At 38.0% G+C, this 20,565-nt stretch overlaps 1 protein-coding gene across 1 annotated transcript in view; it reads left to right on the plus strand.

Annotated features, from left to right (window-relative positions):
- Window positions 1-20,565, plus strand: part of LPP (LIM domain containing preferred translocation partner in lipoma) — a 565,263-nt gene that overhangs the window by 437,268 nt on the left and 107,430 nt on the right. The gene's annotated exons all lie outside the window — the stretch shown is intronic.

Genomic DNA, 20,565 nt, shown 5'->3' on the forward strand with positions numbered 1-20,565 from the left:
TCTTTTTATGCATTGACATGTAATTCCCACAGCAACTCTGCTTAAGTAGGTATGATTATACCTTTTGAAACATATTGAATAATAATATTATTATATAATAAAACATTATATGTGCTTCACCAGGGGAGGAAACTTATGTCTAGATAGGTTAGGTGACTTGCCCAAGGACACACGCCAGTAAGTGACAAAGCCAGGTCTTAAAGGCAGATAATATGACTTCAGAAACCTTGCTCCTGAGTGCTCCTTTCTAAATATAGTAATGAGACTGAGACCATCTGGAGAATTTTAGTCTACCCTAGTGGTGAGTTTAAAGCTCTCTATTTTACTGTGGTGCTTTATATAGGTACGAGGGATTCCCATTTCCAAACATAGTCACTTGATAGCATGTGGGCTGCTTTTAATCACAAATGTAAATAGTTTCTTTGTTGATAACACAAGTTTTCTGGTGTCCCCTAACTCTTAACTTTGAACATTTAATTGGATCCCTGGTGCTATGTCTATTTGACTTTTGATATGAAAGTTATATTCATTTTATTCCTTCATTTGGCAATATCAAGACATAATTCCTATAAACCAAGGAGCAATGTACCTTTCAACTCTCACCGTGAGAACATTAACTGGCCTATAAATATCAAACTCCTTTCTTGCAAAGACTTGCTGTCCTGATTGTTTAAAAAATTCTCTTAAAAATGGGGGCTTACCACTGTATATACTTATTTGAAGTCTTTCTATCAGGCATAGGCTGGGATCCCATGGAGTACATAAATAAATGTTTTTGCTGTAAAGGTTCTCAAGATCTTATCGTGGGGATCAGTCAACTATATAAATCCCTGTAATACAAACTGAATTAATATGATTGCCTGAAAAGAGCCAAAATTTCTACAATAATATGAAGAAGGGAGATGTTATAGATACTTTGGGAGTATAAAGAAAGGGTTCCTGAATGACCCAACAGAAAAATGGGTCAAAGTTTTAAACAGTCAATTCATAGCAGGGGGATATTGCAGTATTTATTAGAAAGAGAGAAGGAAAGGACTGGTTTCTTGTCGCTTCTGTCAGAAGGCAGCATTTGAGACAGGCTTTGGATAATTATTTATACTTGTGATTGGTGAAAAGGGGTTGCAGGGCATGAAGAAGGTAGGAATAACTTCAGCAAAGACATAGAGGTTGGAAAACATGGAGCAATTGGGAAAAAGAAGTCAGGAGGGAAACATGTAATTCTCTGTAATGTTGAAGGATCTATGCTGGTTCTTAGGAAGTTGTATAGGGATAACTTTCTATATTCCTATAATGGAGGACTTTTCATTTCAAATGGTGTGTCGTTGCATGATTCTTTAGAAGATGAATTCTGGGAAACTGGGGATGGGGTGATAAGATAAATCCAGAAGTTCCTGAAAATCTGTTCCCATCTGATAGAAGAGCCTTGTAACTGAAGATGGGAGTTAGTTACTTCAGGGTCACAAATATTCTTGATAAACCGGGCTGACGTGGATGTAACAGTGTTATCTATCTATAAGCCTACTGAAGACCAGAATTTTTGATAGTCCTTTGAGTTGCCATCATCCTATCTTTATCTCCTGCTAAAGACCAGAATTGGGAGTAATCCCTTACTCTTGCTTGATAAAACAGTTTGACTGACAACGGTGCCTTTTTATAACGATCTCTGAAAGTTGCTTCTTAGGTCCTCACATGTATCTCACATTTCATAAAGGTAAATGATCAACGATTATCATTCAATGGCCATCATTGTCTCGAATTTGTTGATACTAAAAAGTAATAAAAAATTTGCCTTTTGCTTCTCAGTCTGAACGCCCACAGAACTCTGCAAGGGTGTTATCTATGTCCATCCAGGGCCAAAATGTATTTCCTTTGCACTAACAGACTCTGGAAAGTGATTTCCTCCAGGTTGTCAGTAGAGAGCTAATGTAGATGTTAACTCAGGAATCATCAAGCCAATCTGTTTACTAAATGTTGTTTTTGCAATAGGGACTATGGTACCTAATGGGCTATGAGCCTTAATTTGCTCATAATAATAGCAATGAGTAATGGATCTACCTGCGGACTTCCGAGTGTACGCTTGCATTTTAGGAAGAAAAAAGTAATATAGTAACATATTTTATGCTCTGCTACATTCATATTTTCTATTAAAGCGTACTTATCTAAGTCCAATATCTGACATCAATTTTAATAAGGAGAAATTACATTTAATTGTGTCTCTATCCTTTCACATTAATCCATTATGAATATTTTATTCCACAGAGTTAGAAAAATTACATTCACTTATTAGTGAAAAATATTCCTTTATAAGAAGTGCCTCATACTTCAGGCCCTTTAAATATTTCAGGCACAATAAATGGTAAGAAATGAAAAATAAGCCTGAATTCATAGGGTAAGGACCATTTAGAAGTCTTTTGTCTTCAGATTTTGATCATATAAACTTATTTGATATGCTCAGCAGGTTGTAAAATTCATATCTCTATATAGTGATGCATAAGAAATGGCTTCATCGTAATGAAATACTTTTAAATTTGAATCTGTGAGTTGCAAAATGATTATCATCCTTCCCACACCAGGAAAAAAATAGTGTGTAGTTTTGTCTGTTTAACATCAAAAAACAGATATTAATTCGATCTCTTGACAGAATGTAAAATCTCTGTGCTGCTCATCTACCTCTTCTCAGTTTCCATGACCATACACAATTTTTTTTTTTTTAGCAAATAAAACAATTTGAGGGACAATAGTAATATATTTGATAAAATATGTACAAATGTTCTTCTGGAGAGGAAAACAAATAAAAAGGCATTAGTATGTTTCACTGGTATGAACCATCAAAAACAATCAAAATGCTAGTTTTTAGTATCCTTATAGAGGAAATTAGTAAAGGAAGTGTGATGCTTTCCTAAACATGCTATTTAAACAAAAAACCTTGAAATTTCGTGGCAAAATTTTATGGAAAAGAAATATAATAGAACCTTCTTCAATGCATTTGGGTCCGCTGAGCTAATCAAAATTCACTTTGAATTGGGGAATCCCAATTGAGAAAAAGAGAGAAAGATTATATAATTTAATTTTAATATTTTTACCTTTATATCTATCCTTGTACCAGTACTCCTGTCTTAATTACTGTACCTTTAGATCAAATCTTGATATCAGATAACATAAGTCCTCCAACTGTGTTCTTTTTAAAAATTATTTGGACTATTTTGCATTCTTCGCATTTCCATGTAAAATTTACAATCAGTTTACCAATTTGTGCCAATAAAATTGGGGAGAAATGACACCTTAACTTGTCTTCCAATACATGAATGTGGCATATTTCTCTCTTTATTTAGATCTTCTTTAATTTCTCTCAGCAATGTCTTATGGTTCTCATTGTAAAGGTCTTACACATGTTTTGGGTCATAGACCTAAATGTCAAAGCTAAATTATAAGACTTTTACAAGAAAACATAGAAAATCCTTATGATGTTTGGGGAAGAAAAGATTTCCTAGAGAAGGTATAAAAAAAAAAAACCCACAAGCCAAATGAAAAAAAAAACACAATAAATTGTATTTTATAAAAATTTTAAAACTTTGGCTTTTCAAAAACCCCATTTTAAAAATGAAATGAATTTCCAGTCCAAGATTGCAATGTAGGAAGACCCTGAACTCACTTTCTCCCACAGACACACTAAATCTATACCTGCATATAGAGCAGTTCCTCCTGAAGAAGAACTGAGAGCTGATTGAGTGGCTTCCGCACAACAAATGATAGAGGGACCACATAGAGAAGGGTAGGACAGATAGAGATACAGTACTGACAGGAACCCCACCCTCGATGCAGAAACCTGCAGTGGAAAGGGACATCACTGAGGGGCCTGCACACAGACTCACCCACTCTGAAGCACAGTGAAAAAGGAGCAGTTTAAAGGATACCTAGAGTATACGGGAAAAAAATCCATTTGCTAGCCCCAATGCATCTGCCAAATGGTCAGGAAACTGCTGGAACTCTCTGGTGTCAGAGGAGCCAGAGAGTGCCATTTTTTGCATTCCCCTTCCACCTTATAGTATTGCAGGAACATGGTTCAGGTGCTCTAGCCTATCTGCTAAGGTCACCCAGCGTGCCCCAAGTCCTAGGATAACCAAGGCAATCTACAGATTCAGTGCAATCCCTATCAAAATACCCATGGCATTTTTCACAGAATTAGAACAAAAAAATCTTAAAATTTGTATGGAAGCACAAAAGGCCCCAAATAGTCAAAGCAATTTTGAGAAAGAAGAAGCTGGAGTTATCACGCTCCCTCATTTCAAACTATACTACAAAGCAAAGGTAATCAAAACAGAATGATATTGGACAAAAACTGACACATAGATCAATGGAACAGAAGAGAGCCCATAAATAAACCCACACTTACATGGTCAATTAATCTATGGAAAGGAGGCAAGAATATAACAGTGGGGAAGACAGTCTCTTCAAGAAATGTTTTTGGAGAAACTGGGCAGCTATTTGCAAAAGAATGAAACTAGACTACTTTCATATACCATATACAAAAAGAAACTTAAAATGGATTAAAGACTTAAATATAAGACCTGAAACCATAAAACTCTTGGAAAAAAACATAGATAATGCACTCTTTGACATTGGTCTTAGCAGTATTTGGGCGGGGAGGGTGGGTGGGGAATCTGTTTCCTCAGTCAAGGGCAAAAAAAGCAAAAATAAACAAATGGGACTGCATCAAATTAAAAATGTTTGCACAGTGAAGGAAACCATCAACAAAATGAAAAGCAATTTGAATGGGAGAAGATATTTGTAAATGATATTCTTAATATCCAAAATGTATAAGGAACTCATACAATTTAATATCAAAAAAAAATCTGATGGAAAAATGGGCGGTGGATATGAATAGACATTTTTTCCAAAGAAGAAATACACATGGCCAATGGGCACATGAAAATATGTTCAGCATCGCTAATCATCAGGGAAATGCAAATCAAAACCACAGTGAGAGATATCACCTCATACCTCTCAGAATGGCTATTATCAAAAAGACAAGAAATAATAAGTGTTGGCAAGGATGTGGAGAAAAGGGAACCCTAGAGGACTGTTGGTGAGAACGTATATTAGAACAGCCATTTATGGGAAAAACTATGGAGTTTCCTCAAAAAATTAAAAATAGAACTACCGTACAATCCAGTGATTCCACTTCTGGGTATTTATCCATAGAAAACAAAAACACTAATTCAAAAAGAAATATACACCCTGATTGAAGTATTATTTACAATAGCCAAGATATGGAAGCAACCTATGTGCATCCACAGATGAATGGATAAAAAAGAATGGAATATTATTCAGCCATAAAAAGAGTGAAAGCTTGCCATTTACAATGGCACGGATGGACCTAGAGGGTATTATGCTGAGTGACATAAGTCAGAAAGAGAAAGACAAATACCATCTGATTTTACCCTCCTCCCCTCTTACGACCATCAGTATATTTTTGGTGGTGAGCATGCTGTAGGGGATACAGATGTAAAAATATAAGGTTGTACACATGAAATTTACATAATTTTGTAAACCAGTGTTACCTCAGTAAATTTTTAATGAAATGACACACCATATATTGGGAGAAAATAAGTGCAATATATACGTATCTGACAAAGCACTTGTGTCCAAAATATAGAAAGAACTCTTACTACTCGAAGGCAAACAATTCAGTTTAAAAATTGGCAAAATGTTTGAACACACTTATTGAAATAAAATATACAAAACCAATAAGCAAATTAAAAATGTTCCAAACCTTTAGTCTTCAGAGAAGTACACATTGTGAGGTACCTCTACAAATTGATTAGAATAACTGAGATTTAAAGGAATGACATTACAAAGTGTTAACTAGTAGACGGAGCAACTAGAACTCTCATACATTGCTGATGAGGATGTAAAATGGTACAACCACTTTGGAAAACACTTCGGTAGTGTCTTAAAGAAATAAAACACATATTTATCATATGACCCAGCATTTTTCCTCCCGTATGTTGACCCAAGGGAAATGAAAACATTTTTCCATACAAAGACTTGTACATAAAAATTCATAACAGCTTTATTTACAATGGCCAAACACTGGAAACAACTCAAATGCCCATCAACAGGTCAAAGAACAAATTGTGCTATATATTTAGAATGGAATGCTACCCATCATTAATAAAAAAGTGAACTACCAATAAGTACAATGTGGGAAAACCTCACAAACTTTATGCTGAGCGAAATGAGCCAGACCTCTTCCCCTGCCAAAAGAAGTATGTACTATATAATTCAATTTGTATGAAATCATAGAAAAGACAAATTTATAGTGACAGAGAACAGTCAGTGGACTTCTGAAGCTGGGGGAGAGGACTGACTAATGGGACACAGGGAACTTTTCAGGGTAATCAAAATGTTTTAGGACTTGATTATGGTGATAGTTACAAGGGCCGATGAATTTCTTAAAATTTATCAAAATGCACACTTAAAATGAGTTCACTTGTTACATGTAAATTATACCTCAATAAAGTTTATTTTAATAAATAAAATGCATATTTCACCCTTTTTTTGAAATATGCACAAGACATATTTGAGTGAGGGCTGTCAGCTTTGTGTCTGTTGTGTCATTGTGCATAATGTCATAATGTGTCCCCGAAAATTTCCAACCTGGTTGGAAATTGTCAGAGAGCAAGAATTTAAAAACACTTGTGAAATAATGTGAGTGCAGAATCCTTTACAATTTTTAAGCTTTTTTTCCTAATATTTTAAAGTTGCTTATCCATACTTACTGAATAATTTATTTTTTTTTTCCCTAAGTGAAATGTCTCTCTGGAACTTTTCCAAAACATTGTATTTAGATGTTATTTTAAAAAATTAAAACATTTTCACTTTTTTGCTAACTTACATAATAGTTCATTAAATAGCTTAATTGCAATAACAAGTTCAAATGGTATGAGTAGGTTTAGGATCAAATCCAGCTGACTGTGTTAGCAGGTTGGAGCATGAGTCAGGCTGTGCTCATGGCGGTGTTCACTGGTTGTGCAAAAAGACACACGACTGAGTGGCCACTGGGATGGAAACTGAAGATTGCTAGTTTGTCACACAGTGCCTGACATATAGTATATGCTCAATATCTGCTTAATTTGAATGTTTACCTTCTATATTATATATATATCATGAGTCTCAATGATTTGATAGTAAGTACTCAATAAGTGTTGAATTATTTTCAATCTTACATGGAATTACATGAGTTAAGCCTCTATTCATTTTAGAATTTAGGGCAATTCTATATTAAAAATTGCATTTGGGATGTGCGTTCCACAAGGGCGTATCTGCATTACTGCTTTATCAACTATGTTGGCCCATAGTAGGTACTCAGTAAACATTTTGTGAAAGCATAATTTTAATGAGTCTTCTGTCTTCTCAGGAGTCTTTTGAACAAGAACGGGTCTAAAACTGATCTCTAATACCTTCCTCAAACTTTTTAAGTTGGAGAGTTTCTCGTGCAAACTTCTTTAACTTAGGAAATTACTAAAAAATTATTCTGAGGAAGCTGATGGTATAGAGATGAAACTGATAAAGGGGCTCTGGTCATCATCACTCCCCTCCAGTCTTCTTTCTTTTCTCAGGATCTGACATAGCTGAATCCTTAGAACCCTTAAGGTTCTTCGGAGCACACTTTAAATATATCTAATTCTGGTTCACACTTTATGAAACAGGTACCTGAGGCCCATGGTGGTTAAATGACCTAAGGTCACATAGCTGTGTATGTATGGTAAAACCAACCCATAAGCCCATGTCTTCTGACTTTTATGCTAATATTTTTAAACTGCCTTTCTGTTTCAGTTTTGCTGTATCCCATGGATAACATCTTAAACATTTATATTTATTTAAACATTTTTCTTTAATAGAGATCTTCCCTTTTCTTTAAGATACACCATCGCTTCCAGTTGTACCACCTGGACCAAGCTAACTTATTCCTCGGTGTCTACACCTTTCAAATATTTATAGACCATCATCGTGGCACTCCTTAGTCATCCTTCGGCCTCGTTATATGTACATATATAGCTCCTCTAATCTTTCTGTACAAGTCAGTGTCTCTAGTCTCTTCATCATTTGTACCATTCTTCTCTCTAGTGCCTCTAAGAGAACAGTTTGAGGATATTCCAGATGGGAAAAAGTAACCCCAACATGTTGTAACAAGGGGCAGAAAAACACTCTGAATAGATGAAAGGAACAATCTATAGGTTAATTAGTAGTATGGCCACAAATATGTGCACAGTTTTGTTTCAGAAATAAAGCAAGCTGTATTTGTTGTAACTATCTCTTCTTTGAACTTAACAGAATGCTGATAATGCCAGGCTGTGTTTACAGTCCACATTTTTGCTAAAGACCTTCAACTTTGCACTCCCCTTGTGTGGTATCTCTTGCCCAAGACAGAACTACAGATAAAAGCACATAAGCACGAGCCGATGCAGCAACCCATTACTGAGCTTATCTGTTTTTGTGCAGTTTCTGTGGATTTACTTGGTTTCTGGGAGCTCCCTATAAGCCTTAGTAAGGAAGAGCCCTTTACTTATCTCACTAGATAGGAGGCACTTGGGTATTAGTCATCCTGTAAAAATTAAATGTTTACCAAATATGATAATCTAAAAATGGAAACTACATTAGCACAAGAGGAATCACCAGAAATACTCTGCTGACATAAATAGAACATGCCTATTGCCTGGTGTTCTTGTGTTTTTCTTTTTTTTGAGTTCATAACTTTTGTAGTTTTTCAACAAATTTGGGGTCTTGAAAAGCTGTCCAAAGATTATTATTGAGCTTATTCTCCTTACACTCAGGCAGACTTAATCTAACTTCAGTTTGCATATTCATCTTATAAAATGTATCTTAGAATGAAAAATTGAAGACTGGGAAGGTGCTTAGAAAAACACCTGACAGCTGATTCAGTGTATTCATTTTATAACAGGAGATAGAAAGTATATGTCCAGCCCAGTTACGTTAAGGAAATGTTCCATATTTTTCTCAAACTCTCGTATGGTCCAGAAAGTGTTCTTTCAATCCCAACCAGATCCTTCCTGTAGAACTTTCTGTGCCTTTCTTGTGCTGCTCTCCCGTGATCTCACAGGACCATAAGCTTCTGCAAGGTAGAAATGTGATTTCTTGCTCTGTTCTTTTTATAAAACATTGCACTGCACCTCAGAAATGATGATAGCCAGTGGAATTTAATAGAATGGAATTTAAACTTTTCTACCTTTAAACTCAGTGATAGTGCTATTCCGGAGGTGGCAAAGAAGGGTGACTATTTATTTCCTCTCTCACTTAAAGCCAGGTTGTGAAGGGACTTATTCTCTGAATGAAAGAGGAGAGGGAAAAAGTAGGAACCTTCTCGTGTTTTATTCAGATGTTAACAAAGAAAATTGAGAAGTGTGTTTCCTTAAAATTGACACCATTTTTATCCCAAACATTTTGGTAAGTGATAGCAGACAATTGTGCAAGCTTTTTGAGAGAGAGGAATTTTTCCAGGAGCATAGTCCCGGTGGGAAGTATTACCTAAAAGCAATCCGCTAATCGCTTTCAATCTTGCATATTTTCACATACTGTGTGCATACATACATGTATTAATAACTGTTCCCAAGACGTCAGTTCAGCGCTCAGAGAGCTCAGTGTTGCTATGCAAGTGCCAGAGATGGAATCCACGCCGACTGCAGTTTAGCAACGAGGATTTTACAGACACGCAAGGGCGAAGATGGCCTGAGGTCTAAGACTTCACGCCTGGGTGTCCCTCTGAGTTCTGATGTAGCATCATGTGTCAAATATTCACGGCATCCATCTGCCCACTCCACTACGAAGATAAATGGCACTGCCAGCATTTCCAAAAAGCTTAGCTCCTCACAATGTCTCCACTCACATCCAGTACTGCATTCCATCTTGTAGCTTTTGCATAGGAATTCCTTAGAATGTGGTCTCTGGATGCAAGTCCCAGATACATAAATATTTTCTGCTCTATTGTGCATGTGATTTGTATTAATATTCATAACAAAATTTATTTTACAGTGATATGTTTTGAAGGAATTCCTTACATCTTCTTGTCACTTATAATTTAGTATATATATATTCCTCCCAGTAACACTTTGAGTCACCCAGTTACTTGCCCAAAGTCACAGATATGGTAGTTCTAGGACTAGAACCCAGTTCTTCTAACCACAAATCTGCCACTTATTTCACTCAAGTGGTTCTTAGTCTTTAAAAAAAATAATAAATAACAAAATAAAACTGGAAACCTATCAAGTGAATATTGAATGTAACTCAAATGTACAAACCAAATTGATTCAGACCAGCTATGGTCAAACAGAAACCCGAACCTGGCCTTCTTTGGTCCCAAGGTACCTCTGCAGGACCCAGTACCCCACATCCTGCTGCCTTTTTTTCCATTTTCAGAGCATACAGATGTACAAATCCAAAGTATACCAGGTGTTTCAGACAGAAATGGAATGATTGTGCTGCTTCAGAGGGTAATGGTGTTAACCTTGTTCTGGAATCACGTAGGAGTCATCCTGTGGACTGCAGTCCCCACACAGTACTTTGATGTATTGATACAGTGAAACTTCACCTTATGCTCAGGCCACAGCGCCTGCTAGTGGAAAGAAACTAACAGCTGAGGCAGCACACTGGGAAATAGTTTTGTGCAGCTGAAAGCACGCTGTACTGAGAGCCTGAAGGCCTGAATTCAGGTCTCACTTGCTGTTGGCTTGCTGTAGGATCGTAATCTAGGCGCTGCCTCTGCCTGAGCCTTTGCTTTTTCATCTGTAAATGAGGTTGCACTGGATGGTTTCCAAGTTTTCACACGCTCTTACATTTTAGGACTTTTAAAATCCTCTAACAATGTGTTATGGGCATTTCAGCACTAAGTAGAAAATCCAAAACCCAAGTAAGACTAATTGGCTTCCCTGGGACGTGTCAGGTGAGACTATCACCCATCTCTGGGTCCAGCACCATGCAAGCAGGTAACGTGGTCCAGCTCAAAGATCAGTAGCCTTGGGGTCAGATGAACTGAGCTTGAATTCCAACTCTATTATCTACCTTTCAAGTCATGCACGTGAGTTATTCCTAGCTAACTCAGTTGTTAAAAGAGGATAATTGTCTTATCTGGCTTTTAGTTTTTGTAAGGTTCAAATGAGAACATGGAAATGATGAAGTTTTATGTGAATTTGCAGGGTTACTCTCACTCTTCATATATCAGAAAGCTAAAAGAAGTAGTGTTAATTATAGCTTTCATGTTGCTCTTTTTGGTAGCGTCGGGTAAGAAAGCACATTTACTATTATAAGGCAATATATAAGTATAAGGAGTGCTTGTTAATATTATAAGGAGAAGATTATGGCTATCGTTAGGCATTGAAATACAGTAGCTTCGGGAACACCCAGCGTTAGGTTTGCTCTTAAATAACCAAAATACATTCGGAGATTTCCCATCAATAAAACTAAAAGTAACATGGCAAACAAAGTTTTTTTCAGCTTTGAGTGGAGGCTGAGGGAAATGCACATTCCCATGAGGGATACCCTAGAGCACATTTTAATCATAAGTCAAAAATAAACGTTGCAGTAGCAGTTTTAACTGTACTAGTAAACACTGATTTTTTTTTCCGTTAACAGATCAATCATGAAATAAATTTTAAATATAGAAGAATAGATTAAAAATTAAGAGTCAGGATATGAAAATGCCCATGTGTAAAAATTAAAGTGAAAAGAAATCTTGCTTTAGCCAAAACAGATACTAATATTCCTGTTAGGAATGTTGTAAGGTTTATGCAAGCTTACATCTGCCAGGCCAGATGTTTTTAAGAATTTTGGAATTCTAAAGTCAAAAGCCAGGTTAAAGGACTAGTTAAGTGGGCTTTAAGGCCAGACCGACTGGTCCCCAATTCCAGCTTCAGTAGTTAACTCTGTGGCCTTGGGCAAGCTACCTAATCTCTCTAGGCTGCCATTTCTTACTATAATGAACATAATGAGAGGACTACGTCATCAGGTTGTTGGAAGAATTACTTGAGATAATATATTTAAATACTTAAAACAGTGCTTGGCACATAATAAGTGCTGAATAAATCTTGATTATCATCACTCTGGGGTCCACAGATTTTTTCAAGATTGGGATTGAATTTCGAGCACTGAATTCTATTAATACCATACTGGTAAATATAAATCTTACGTAACTGCCTCATAGATGCAGCTTCCTCTTACCCGCTCATGGACCACCATCTCTGGTCCTAGTCATAATGAGCTCTTCGTTTTGAAGTTTTCCTCTACCTCCTTATTTGGAGGGGGAAATAAGCAGGGACTGTACTAGGCACTTTGTAGCTGTTCCCATCATTGAACTTGGTGACCAGATAGTCAAGGCAGTCATCATCATGACTTTTTTTTTTATTATTATTGAAGTATAGTCGATTTACAGTGTTGTGTTAATTTCTGCTGTACAGCAAAGTGATTCAGTTATACATATATATATATATATGTATATACATTTTTTATACTCTTTTCCATTATGGTTTATCATAGGATACTGAATACAGTTCTCTGTGCTGTACAGTAGGACCTTGTTGTTTATCCATTCCTTTTTACAGAGGCTGAGAAAAGGTTACCCCTGTGCACAGGACTTAGCACAGAATAGAGACTCAGTAAGTGCATTAGTGAAGGGGTTGAAAGAATAACTGGATAGATGACTCAACTACTTGTTTTGAAAACAAGGGACTTCAGGATCAGAGAATTTAGGAAACTTGTCCAGGTTCCCATAGCTAGTGAGTCACACGGGCAAGACTCGCAATTCTGTCTGATTGCCTTTATACCATGCAATATGTAATTTTGTTCAAAGGGCACCATGTATTGTATCCCAAACTGCAAAGCAGTATTGTTTTTTGTTTTGCTTTTGTTGTTGCCTGGTTTTTGGCTATGTTTTTACTGCTTTTCCTGAGACTGGAAGTTGTTGTCAGGAAGTAATTTTCCTGACCACTGTGCCTGTTATATTAGTTTAGTGAAGGTTAGGACCAGGGTACATGGTGACCAACTTGCTCCTTCTGCAGTTTCCTAGGATGGAGCTCCTTAGGGCCAGGCCTTTTGGTCCCAAACATCAGTGCTTTCTAAGAACACTCTAGGATGAACTCCACTTTGTGGAACATATGAACGCGTGGTTCCCTTTAGAACAGTGGTCCCCAACCCCACTGCGCATTAGCATCGTGATTGTAGGGCCCGCCCCCCAGACCAAATAATCAGAATCTCTGCAAGCAGAGTGTGGCCATCAGTATTATTTTAAAAGCGTTCCTAGTGGGAAGCCAGAGTTTGAGATTCAACAAAGGGTAAGGGTTAGGGTTCAACCAAAGGTCTCTGAAGGACCCTTAGCTATACTGATTTCACCACATGTAGCTGATTCTGACACTTCACTAAGCTCACCTGAGGCTTGGGGTGTTGGAGAAGTGATGCTTTACTGGCTCCTCTTTCCCTGGGAGTGGGAACACACCCCACTCCTCAGCAATGCCAAAAACATCACAGTTATGATTGAATAATGAAGTGTATTCCTAGAAAACCACAAGCTGATTGGGAAGATGGACTTTAGAAGTCTGACCTGGTTCCCATCCCAGCCTCACCTCATTTCTACCTTTGAGACCTTGGCCAAGAGACTTAACCCCTGGTTTCTTATCTGTCAAATAAGAATAGATAAATGTTGATGGGACTAAACCAGAGAATGCTTGTAGAGAGCTTAAGGCAGTGTCTGACCCAATGGAAAAAATACAGTAATTTTCTTTTATGTTTTTGTTATGCTCCTTCACAATGCAGTGTATTTAAATCAGTGAAACATGCTTGCTTATGCAGTCCTATGTGGGACTTCCCCTCCCAATTTACCTCCTTACCTGAAGGTCCAACCTAAGCAAATATGTGTCTATAAATGAATCACCTCATGGTTAGACTTTGTAATGACTTCCTTTTACCAGGTCACTCGTTTCTCACTCCATTTCATCTGGTTTGTTGCCCAGGCCTCTGTCCACCCATTCCCGAACGATTCTCTCTGACAATTTTTGAGAGTCTGTTTGTTTTGTTTTGTTTTCTTGTTACTTAGCTTAATTTCTTATTTTGTACTAAAATGCTTCTTATTTTGTCTCCTTCTGAAAGCTCTACATGTCTGCCGTTGGTTCTAGTGCTATTGTAGTCATTGCTCCTTTTCCTGTTGTCTGCCTGTGCACACGTGTGCCTGAGAGAGAGAGACGACAGAATAGAGAAGAGAAAGAGAGGAGAACAGCTATCTGCCCTCTGCTTCTCATTCCCATCCATGTGCCCGTTGAATCTGCAAGCCGTCTCTGCAAGGACCATCTAAGCAATAACAGTGAAGTAGTATAATACAATTATATACACACAAGCAGTGACAAAATTAGATGTGTCCTGCAGTCCAGCTTTTAATATATGTTAAGGATCCCAAGATTCACAGAGCTAAATAGCACTAACCATAGGAGACCGGATACTGGTACAGTATTTAAAGGCAGAGTCCAAGAAAATATATAAAACTTGATTTGATGTACAATGTATACTATGTGGTATCATTATCTTAAATGGCTATCGGTTGACATTCTTCGTGTGTTCTGTATTGTCTAAGGCCACACAGCAGTGCCATATGATAAATTTATTTACAGCACAAAAGAAGCCTGTTCTATAGGAATACTTGTAATTAATATATGTGAACTGCTTTCTCTGGCTTAATGCTGTCAAAGTATTTTATGGTAAAACTCAGCTGATTCTCTTCGTGTATGTTATCAATGGATGGAAAGCCACTGAAAACTCTTCAAACTAAGACATAAAGAGACAGCATTAGGGAAATTACTCTTGTTGGTGAAAAGCAAGATATATTATGATGCCACCGAAATTTCTTTTTTTCAGCCAACTCATGGTTAACAGTCTGTCCCCTGTTTTGCGTGCAGATGAAGTCTGTCTGGACGATTCTTGTCAGCTGTTATTCTGACAAGCAGTGCAGAAATAGGCACCCCTTGGAACAGTGGCTTAACTTCCAATCACCTGGAGAGCTTTTAAAAATTCCAATCCTAAGACATCCCACCTCAGACCAATGAAATCAGAATCTCTGGAGCTGGGACCCAGAGATCAGTATTTTTTTTTTTTTTAATTCCCCAGATGATTCCAACATACAGGCAAGGTTGAGAATCACTGTCCTAGGACTTATGCAGCTTAAAAAACAGGTTATCTATTATGCCATGCATTAATACTACAGGGTTTCATAAAGTAAAAGCTTTGGTGATTAGAAAATGCCATCATCCTAGATTTCAGTGAATGTCATATGGACCTGTCACATAAAGAGTACAAACTTGTTCTATGATCTTTTTGTACTTTCAGTGGAAGATAATTTCTGAATCAACTTAATGGAGCCTGTGCTTTAGGAAGATAACTCCAATGGACACATGTAGGGTAAATTGGAGCAAGCTTTGTTTCTAGGAATAATTTGCTATCAGTTCACTACTCTGATGTAACTTTATTGATTCAACTTTTGGAGCAGGACTTTGTTCAGAATATATTTGAAAAGGTGCTTAGTGAGAAAGCTGATAGATCATACAATTGGCATATAGAGTTTCAAGTCATTATAATATTTAAAGATAGACTATTAATTTTGTTTATGCCAAAAATTTCTGTTACAAGGCAAGTGGCAAGGAGGAGATGGAGACATATGTGACCTGGCTTTATGTCTGCATAAATGTACTAGTTTGCTTTTGATGTTGAATGATGCACAAGTTTGAGAGTATGTCACCCCCCCATCACCATGCCACCGACTCTCAAAATGACTGGACATTTTTGGTCTCACCTCAGAAACAAGCAGTATCTGCAGAAGAGGGTCTATGGCCTATCGTATTAATGGTGTACTGGTCACAAGAACTTCATTTTTAAATGAAATTTTATTTTCATATTATAAAGAAAATAAATTCACATTACAGAAAGAGAAAGCTGGCACCAGTGAATATGAAAACCCATGTCCCACCACTCCACCTGTCTTGCTTAACTTGTAGATTTGACTGTAACGTCGCCCTTCACCCATGCCATTCCTAAAATGGCTTGTTCAAAAACTATCTAAACTTCTAGACTTAGCTCAAGTAGTAAGACCACCATAAAGCCTGTCCATTTGTAAGAGGGAGTAAGTCAGAGCTAGTGGAACAATCAGGAAGTCATTGCAATGACCCATTAAAGATAATAAGCCCAATGTGGGCAGCAGACCTGTGATGGAAGAGAAGCATTTCAGAGACTTTGCAGAGGTTGTAATAGTTGTGGGAGTGGGGAAGAAGGAGGGGGAGGGGTGAGAAGAATCCCTGACTGGCTCCACAATCGATACAATGCGTTATCGATATATAACAAACGATAACACATGGACAAGACTTTTTTGGTTCTGGCATCTCAATTCACTGACAAAGTTACCCCCAGGCTGTCTAACTCTCTGCCCTTGGATTTTTCTTTCTTTTTTTTTTTTTTTGCGGTACGCGGGCCTCTCACCGCTGTGGCCTCTCCCGTTGCGGAGCACAGGCTCCGGATGCACAGGCTCAGCGGCCATGACTCACGGGCCCAGCCGCTCCGCGGCATGTAGGATCTTCCCGGACCAGGGCACGAACTCATGTCCCCTGCATCGGCAGGCGGACTCTCAACCACTGCGCCACCAGGGAAGCCCTGTCCTTGGATTTTTTAAGTTATGTGCTAAGCTTTGCCAATGAGCTCCTCATACCATCCCTGGGTCTGAACTTGACCCTGAGCTTTCCACTGGCCCCTAATCAACAATGTTTCCTTCATACTCTGATGCCTCCAAGTCTGGTACCATTCCCCTGGTTTTTCTCGTTTAAAAGCGCTGAGATATTTGTCTCCAAGATGGGCAGCAAGATTGCAGGATGCTTTTAATGATGTGTAGCATGAGCCCCTCTAGGGGCAAGGACGTATTATGCTCTAGTGACTTTCTTTCCATTGTGAATGCCTCCCTAAAAGGTATAGTTTGTACATTTTTGTTAATGTGAAAAGGTAACATTCGGGCATCTTTTCTGTCATGCTGTAGACAGAAAGTGTAGAGAGAGCTATTTTTAATTTTTGTTCTTTGCTCTTTTCTGTGCTTGTGATTTTAAAGGTGCCAGACTGACTGCCCTCGAGCCTGGTGTCCCCGATTTCTCCCAAGAATAGGAAAAATACGGGAGGCAGCAAGCTGGTCATGTCTGGGTCCAGCATATTAGCCTGACCCACTCTGGAAGAATATTCTCCAAAATATAAAGGAAAAGATTGTTCCTTGTGAACACAGTCCATCTGCTTTCATAGCTGAGAGGACAAAACCTTGTTGTCCCACCACCAAGCCACTGCAGAGTGTCTGGATCCAGGAAACCCAGCCACTCATCCACTATGTGGAAAAACTAGAATGTTTTTTTCTCTGCCATCCCCACCTGTCAAAGTTCCATCCTTTAAGGTTGGACTTAAATGCCTCTTTCTCCACAAAACCTTTCCTGAGCCGTCTCAAGTGTGATGTTCCTCCCGCATCTCCAGAGCACTTTCTCAGATGACACCACATTTTGTCATGTGATTGTAGGATGTTATATAGTCTCATAATTGATGTGAAAGGCACTGACGTTGCCTAATTCATTTCTGGGTATCATACAGATTACAGTACTGGGCAAAGAGTAGATACCTGGGGAATGCCTGTTGAATACAATGAGAATTCCAAAGCTTAGCTTTTCATCCTGCCCTTTAGGGCTCTGCTCCAACCTTTCCCTTTAATCAGTGATTGAAATTTTCTCCTAGATCCTCATGGGTAGCTCTCAAACTCTCCATAAACCATGTAGACTCAGCCTCCTGGATTCCAGATATTACACATTGGGCAGCCATGGTCTGGAATCATAATTGCTACCTCTACCTGTCTCATCGACCACCATGACCAATAGTCAGTCACATTTGGCCAGAACAAATTTTTTCGTAAGTGTGGTCCACAGATCGCTGGTAGTCCCTGATGGAGTATCAAGGAGTCCAGTTTGGTGTCTAGAAAAGGAAAGAGTAATAAATAATTATTTTGTTGACTTGCATTTAATGAATCTGAATTGTAAAACTACAATATTCACAGGAATCCAATATGCTCTTAATGAATCATCACATCTTAAAGATTGCATATGTACCACCAAACCTATGTTGATCGGTGTTGTTTATCCAATGTTCAGTAACATTGCCATTAAGCTCACAGTATTTTCATGTCATTAGTATGTTTTTTTTCTACTGCTGCGAAACCTACAATTTTTTTTATCATTACTATATTACCCTATTTCTTCAGTTCGCCAAAATAGATCAGTGATTTGAATATGATTCTTTGAAAGTAGAAAAAATAGTAATAAAGATAATCCCATAAATACCACTTTAGATTAATATTACAAATGTAAACATTAGTGAAGACAATTCAGTATAAATATTGGAAATGAATCTATATACACTGGGATGAATGTGATTATTTTGCACAAGCAGTTGAAAAAGAAAATTTGGAATGCTGTGATGATGATGATGTAATTTTTTAAATTATATTTTATGGATCGGTGATCCATTCGCCTGTAATTCCCAATATGTTCTTTGTAGTGAAATGTTGTCAGATAGTGACATGAAGCTCTCAGACTTTTAGCATCCTTTTCAAACATAGTATAGTGAACTTTCTAGTAAATCAATGTGTTTTTTTCTGAATAATCACAAAATAGTGCCATATGAAAATCCTAATTTTGATACTAAAGGCAATGAGAGTCTAAAATTTTAAAGCACGTTTCTAAGGTTGTACATCTTTTACTAAAAAACAGACACAAGTTCACTCTTGGATAGAAGTTTGTAAATCAAGCCACAAAGTTTATTACAAACATTTATTTTATAAAAGTTTATCAAATGTCAAGAATATGATGTCAAGACTTAATAAAAATATCAACTATGGTGGAAGTGGCTCAGTTTCCAAAAGTTTGACTCTTTCTTCAGCGCTTGATATTTCTCTTTCTTTAGGGGGGAAATGTTCTATAGTTTGGGCTATATTTTAAAGATGCATTCAAATTCTGCAACAAAATGTACAGACATACTTTCCAGGGCCAGTGCAAGAGAGGATTAGAAACACATTTGCCTCTTTTCTCCCAAGTTGAAACATTTAAACCTCCTCCCTTCTAGGTGTGAAATAGTCGTCAATCCAATGTGATGGAGGGCTGAAGGCAGCCTTTAGTGAGAAATCTCTCCATAGTGTCAACTCTGTGTTCAATCCTGATACACAGAACTAGGCAGAAGCAAGACAGCAGAATGGTTAGGACCATCGACACTGAAGCTAGACTGCTTGGGCTAGAAGGTAGTCAATCACTTATGTAACCCAGTTTCTTCACCTGTAAAATAGGGATACTAATAGTACTTGTCACATAGGTTGTTGTGAATATGAAATGAGTTAATATACGTAAAGCACATAGACAGTGCCTGACCCACAGGAAGCACTAGTTTTGCTAAAGCTTATCTGTAACAGCCTGCCGATTCCTGCGGACGTTCCCAGTGACTTGTAATTACTTGTTAGAACTTTTTACCTTCGTAGAAATAAAGAATAAGAAGGGAAACTGAATGCGGCTCTGACCTCTGGCTCAAGATTCCCATGGTGAAGCCAGCTATGGATACAGACTGCAGCCAGCACAATGCCTCTCAATGACATAAATTTTTTTTTTGTAAATTACATGTTAATGTTATTATTCAAATTTTAATGCAGTTTTTTTTTAACCTAAACACAGTGTTCATATGTGGTCAGAAGCCCCACAAATCAATTTAATCATGCTGAAAATTTGCAGAACACTGGGCTGGACAGGGACAACCTAGGCCATGAGGGACTCAAAATCCTACAGTCTGTGGAACTGTTGCATGATTAAGGGATATTCAAACTATAAACAGACTTGGAGGCAATGCTGATCTGTAATATCTTAAAGGGTGTCAAGTGGAAGTGATGAGACTTATTTCTTGAGGCCCTAAAGGACAGAACTGGGACTATTGGGTAACAGAATGAGGAGGCATTCCGGCTCAATACGAGAACACTTTCTAGCCGTCAGCGCTATCTGGAAATAAAAGGGACTACTTTTTTATCTGCCTGTCACTGAGGGCTGGATGCAGAGGTTTTGCAAGCCAGGCTTTTGTGGAAGGAGTTGAAGTTTGAGTTTGGACCCAGTTCCCTCACAGTCTAGCTGGACACATAGTCTGTCCAAGGAGAAAGACTCTTCTAGATTATGCCTTCCACTCCTACCATCCTGACTCATGTTCCTCTTAATTTGTGTGTGAGATTAGAGGCAGAGCACTGGCCTCAACATCAGGAGACCTGAGTTCTACTCAGTCGCTCTCCGTGGGACCTTGGCTGTGAGGGTCAACTTCTCAACTGATTCGTAAAATCCCTGTCATGCTGGCCTCATGGGGGCTGTAGCGGTCATCCTGCCTCATGATGGTGATGGCGGCGGTGGTGATCCCACCTGCTGTTGACATTACAGATGTGCTGTCCCCACCACGCATTGTCTTCTTCAGAAGGACTGAAGG

This window comes from Grampus griseus (assembly GCF_964374135.1).
Source record: "Grampus griseus genome assembly, chromosome: 5".
Lineage (NCBI taxonomy): Eukaryota > Metazoa > Chordata > Mammalia > Artiodactyla > Delphinidae > Grampus > Grampus griseus.